Source organism: Urocampus carinirostris, unplaced genomic scaffold, assembly GCF_059441175.1.
Source record: "Urocampus carinirostris isolate Australia breed hairy pipefish unplaced genomic scaffold, RoL_Ucar_1.0 HiC_scaffold_101, whole genome shotgun sequence".
NCBI classification, from domain to species: Eukaryota; Metazoa; Chordata; class Actinopteri; order Syngnathiformes; family Syngnathidae; genus Urocampus; species Urocampus carinirostris.
The window spans coordinates 1,843-7,500 of record NW_028283208.1 but is presented as its reverse complement, the minus strand read 5'-3'; the positions used below and the strand labels follow the sequence as shown (position 1 = coordinate 7,500).

Here is a 5,658-nt window from a genome sequence, read left to right as displayed (position 1 = left end):
CGTTCGGTCGCTCCCGCGAGCGAGCCCCTAACCCGCGGCGCGGTTACCGACGGGCGCGATACGCGCGACGCCGCGACGAGCCGAGCGGGTCGGGCGCGCGGCGCTGAGGCCGGCGCCCGGCGTCTCCCGCTCGGGGCCGCGACGGCGCCCGAGACGTGCGTCGGCCCGGGTAGGTCGGGCGCTCGGCGCTGAGGCCGGCGCCCGGCGTCTCCCGCTCGGGCCTGACACGACTCGGCGACCGGACTCGCCGGGTAGGTCGGGGGCTCGGCGCTGAGGCCGGCCCCCGGCGTCTCCTACCCGGACCCCGGAAGGCCATCCGACTTGGAAGCCCCGCCGCGCCGCGAAGCGACGCTTTGGGTGTTGCTACCCGTCAGCGAGTGGGTTTGGTTTACAAGGGCGGCGCGACCGCGCTGACACCGAGGGGGGACTGGCCCCCGACCCGGCCGCGGCCTGCCCGGACTATGGATGGACAGAGGAGACCGCGGCGGACCGCGCGGAACCGAACCCCCGGTGTCCGGAGCCCCGGGAGGAACTCCGGTGTCCGGGGGCCGGCCCACGCGCGCGCTACGCGGCCCCTCGAGGGCTCCGGCCGACGGACGCGTTTGGCCGGGGAAAAAGGTAGCCGGTGGGAGCACCGTTTCGTCGCCCTGAACCTTCGTCTCGGGCGGGCGTCCCGACGCCGCCGCCATACGGCCGTTGTGATCCGTGCGGGGATCCGCTTGCTCGGCGACCCTCGCCGAGAGCAGCCCCGCGCCGCACGGACACGCGACACCGACGGGCGGACGGACGCCGGGGCGCCGGCCCGAACCGTTACCTTTAAAGGACGGGAGGTCGTCGAGGCGAGTGCCGCCCCGGAAGCGCGCGCCGGAAGCGCGAGAACCGCGCCGAGCTAGGGTCGTCGGCATAGGGGGATTCCCCGGTTACGGGGGTCCCGCGCACGGCCGCCGCCTTTCGCCCGTCGCTGGCGGTCGCCTGTCGTCGCGCCGCGCCGCGCTACTGGGGTCGTCGGACGAGCGCGCTACCCCGCTCGCACGGAGGTAGCGCGACATCGCCCGCCGCCTTTTCTCGCGTCGCGCCGCGCCGCGTGGCGCCCGCCGAACTCGCTCCGACGCGCGGCCCGGGAGTGACCCGCGCCGCGCCCCCCGTCCCGTCCCGTCCCGGTCTACCCTCTTCCTCCGCCTGCGACGACCCGCCGCCCTCGGCGTCTGGCTCGTCGGGGGTGTACCGAGGCGGATCTGCTGCCGCTCGTACGTTAATGATCCTTCTGCAGGTTCACCTACAGAAACCTTGTTACGACTTTTACTTCCTCTAGATAGTCAAGTTCGACCGTCTTCTGGCACACCGCCGGAGCCGGGGCCGGCCCCGGCGGGGACTATCCGAGGACCTCACTAAGCCATCCGATCGGTAGTAGCGACGGGCGGTGTGTACAAAGGGCAGGGACTTAATCAACGCAGGCTAATGACCCGCGCTTACTGGGAATTCCTCGTTGGTGGGAAATAATTGCAATCCCCAGGCCCTGTCACGAGCGGGGTTCATAGGATTACCCGCGCCTGCCGGCGCGGGGATAGACGACGCGCTTATACGCTCAGTGTGGCGCGCGTGCAGCCCCGGACATCTAAGGGCATCACAGACCTGTTATTGCTCATTCTCGTGTGGCTGAGAGCCACTTGTCCCTCTAAGAAGTTTTCTGCCGCCGACCGCGCGGGGGGCCGCGGTACTATTTAGTATGTTTGAGTCTCGTTCGTTATCGGAATTAACCAGACAAATCGCTCCACCAACTACGAACGGCCATGCACCACCACCCACGGTATCGAGAAAGAGCCTTCAATCTGTCAATCCTTTCCGTGTCCGGGCCGGGTGAGGTTTCCCGTGTTGAGTCAAATTAAGCCGCATGCTCCACTCCTGGTGGTGCCCTTCCGTCAATTCCTTTAAGTTTCAGCTTTGCAACAATACTCCCCCCGGAACCCAGACACTTGGTCGGTTTCCCGGGTGCTGCTCGGCGGGTCATGGGAATAACGCCGCCGGATCGCGAGTCGGCATCGTTTATGGTCGGAACTAGGACGGTATCTGATCGTCTTCGAACCTCCGACTTTCGTTCTTGATTAATGAAAACATTCTTGGCAAATGCTTTCGCTCTCGTCCGTCTTGCGCCGGTCCAAGAATTTCACCTCTAGCGGCGCAGTACGAATGCCCCCGGCCGTCCCTCTTAATCATGGCCCCAGTTCATGACAACCCACAAAATAGAACCGGAGTCCTATTCCATTATTCCCAGCTGCGATATGCAGGGGCGGCCGTGTGGCCTGCTTTGAACACTCTAATTTCCTCAAAGTAAACGCTTCGGGCCCCGCGAGTGACACCCAGCGAAGGGCATCACGGGGGCTTTTGCCGAGAGGCAGGGGCTGGGACAGACGGATGCACGCCTCGCGGCGGACCGTCAGCTCGCGTCCCGGGGTCCAACTAGGAGCTTTTTAACTGCAGCAACTTTAAAATACGCTATTGGAGCTGGAATTACCGCGGCTGCTGGCACCAGACTTGCCCTCCAATGGATGCTGGCCGATGGGTTTGTGTTCGGCTCATTCCAATTACGGAGACTCGAACGAGTCCCGTATTGTTATTTTTCGTCACTACCTCCCCGTGTCGGGAGTGGGTAATTTGCGCGCCTGCTGCCTTCCTTGGATGTGGTAGCCGTTTCTCATGCTCCCTCTCCGGAATCGAACCCTGATTCCCCGTTACCCGTGGTCACCATGGTAGGCGCAGAGTCTACCATCGAAAGTTGATAGGGCAGACATTCGAATGAGTCGTCGCCGCCTCGGGTGGGCGAGCGATCGGCACGAGGTTATCCTGAGTCAACACAAAGGGGGGGCCGGGCCGGCGGAACGAGGACCGGCGCGCGCGGAGCCGCCCGCGCCGCTTACGCCCCCGCCCGGAGAGGCGGAGGCCGGACGCGGGGGACGCGCGCGACGGCTGAGCCCCCGCCCGCCGGACACCGCGTGGGTTTTTGTGTCTGATAAATGCACGCGTCCCCGGGGCGAGGCCGGAGCCCCGCCCGCGAGTCGGCGCTCGTTTGCATGTATTAGCTCTGGATTTGCCACAGTTATCCAAGTAACGGTGGAGCGATCAAAGGAACCATAACTGATTTAATGAGCCGTTCGCAGTTTCACTGTACTGGCCATTCGTACTTAGACATGCATGGCTTAATCTTGAAAACAAGCATATGCTACTGGCAGGATCAACCAGAGTGCGTCTGCCGCCGGGGGGGCGCTGCTGGTGGCGGTGCGGCCCTGGTCCGGGACGAGGCTGTGGCTACAGCCGGGCCCGGGGGGCCGCGCGACACTCGTATACGTTCGGACGGGCTGACGAGCGGGTGTCGTGAAACGATGTTTCGCGCGGAGCCCTAGCACGCGTGGCGTCGGGCTCCGCGACGGTCGGACGTCTGGGTGTGGCTCGAGACGGAAGCTCGACCTCGGTTCGTCTTGGTTCTGCCGCCAAAAGGTTCACGCCGAGGCATGGTTTCGCAAGAGGGCCCCGCGAGTGCCAGCCGTGGATCCCGCCTCACTCGTAACTCGTATCGGATTCGTCCGGCCTCACTTTCGTTCGCACATCGGACAGTTATACGTGTGCTTTAGTAGCTTCCGTTCCCTCTTAGTGAGGCCGTCCGTACGTACCGCCCCAGCTCTTTCTGAGGCGGGTATCCACTCGGCTCGGGGGGGCCCAACGTTTGCCTAGTATCCTCGGCGCTGGAGCTTGACCCGCAAAGCCGGAGGAGCCGCACGCCCGAACACCGGCTTGCGCCGGCCGACGTGGGCCCTCCGAGGCGGGTCTCGTGTGCCAATCGCTCAGTTGGGGAACCGGCAGGCCCGTGGGCCGACGCCGGCTCACCCGGGGGTGAAGGGTGCTTCGATGGAGGCCCCCTGTCAGCCTCCGCGGAAGTCCGGCTTCAATACTTTAAAGTTTGAAAAACTTAGACATTTTTCGAGAACCGGAGCTTAGAGGGGTACATGCAAAAGCCAGGGCCGCGGGAAGCGCCCTAAATACTTCAATACTTTAAAATTTGAAAAACTTAGAAATTTTTCGAGAACCGGCATCTTCCCTCGGTAATTGCGAGATGCGAGGCCGCCCCTAGCCTCTGCTCTGTCGGACTCAATGGTCACGGGTGGCCGCTGATTAGCCCTGGTGCTCACCTCTCAAAATTGCGAGTCCCTAATATAATTCTGGCTGTCGGCTGGAGAAGGGGGTATAAAATCGGCACTTGAGGGAACGCCGGGCCCTCAAGTTCGGGGCCCTCTAGCGGATTTTTGAGGTACTGCACTCCCATTGGAAATGCATTGCCCATAGGAATACATGGGCGCTCCGTCCACTACAATGTAATTCCCTCACAATATCTGCCCCCGCGTGGCCGCGCGATGCTACTGCTGCCCCGTTGGGAATGAATGGGCCTTTCGGAGGCCATAAATACAGCGCCGCTGCATGGATTTTGGCGGTACTGCGGCTGTCGTTGAAAATACATGGACCCGTCTGAATGAATGGGCCTTTCGGATTCCATAAACCCAGCGCCGCTGCATGGATTTTGGCGGTACTGCGGCTGTCGCTGAAAATACATGGACCCGTCTGAATGAATGGGCCTTTCGGAGGCCATAAACTCAGCGCCGCTGCATGGATTTTGGCGGTACTGCGGCTGTCGCTGAAAATACATGGACCCGTCTGAATGAATGGACAAAATATAAATCAGACACTACAGAACACAAGCATAATCCAAGATTACAAAATCATCTCAGCCTTTAAAAGAAACAAAAACCTGAAAGACTACTTAGTAAAAAGTAAATTACCAGAAATCAACATAACACAAACGCAGGGCCCCACATTCTACAAACAAGCCACCACAGTTAGGAACACCGTCACCAACACAAACTACCTAATTAAACAAACAATCACACCTGCTACGGAAAACTGAAAATACATGGACCCGTCTGAATGTATGGGCCTTTCGGAGGCCATAAACTCAGCCAGCGCCGGGCCAGTGTTTGGGGTATTGTGCCCGCCACTAGTGGCTGAATACATAATAATAATAATAATAATAATAATTCCCTTGTATTGTCATTCTGTGTAACAATGTACACAGAACGAAATGTCGATTGCACTGGGCTAGTGTTGAGGGAACGTCGGGCCCTCAAGTTCGGTGGCTTGGAGCGGATTTTTGAGGTACTGCACTCCCATTGGAAATGCATGGGCGCTCCGTCCACTACCATGTAATTCCCTCACAATATCTGCCCCTGCGTGGCCGCGGGATGCTACTGCAGCCCCGTTGGTAATGAATGGGCCTTTCGGAGGCCATAAATACAGCGCCGCTGCATGGATTTTGGCGGTACTGCTGCTGTCGCTGAAAATACATGGACCCGTCTGAATGAATGGGCCTTTCGGAGGCCATAAACTCAGCGCCTCTGCATGGATTTTGGCGGTACTGCGGCTGTCGCTGAAAATACATGGACCCGTCTGAATGAATGGGCCTTTCGGAGGCCATAAATCCAGCGCCGCTGCATGGATTTTGGCGGTACTGCGGCTGTCGCTGAAAATACATGGACCCGTCTGAATGAATGGACAAAATATAAATCAGACACTACAGAACACAAGCATAATCCAAGATTACAAAATCATCTCAGC

At 60.2% G+C, this 5,658-nt stretch overlaps 1 non-coding gene across 1 annotated transcript; it reads right to left on the bottom strand.

Annotated features, from left to right (window-relative positions):
- Positions 1-1,253: 1,253 nt before the first annotated feature.
- LOC148345096 (18S ribosomal RNA) lies at positions 1,254-3,240 on the bottom strand. The gene has a single exon (XR_015848848.1). It is a non-coding gene; the product is annotated as an 18S ribosomal RNA (ribosomal RNA).
- Positions 3,241-5,658: the final 2,418 nt, after the last annotated feature.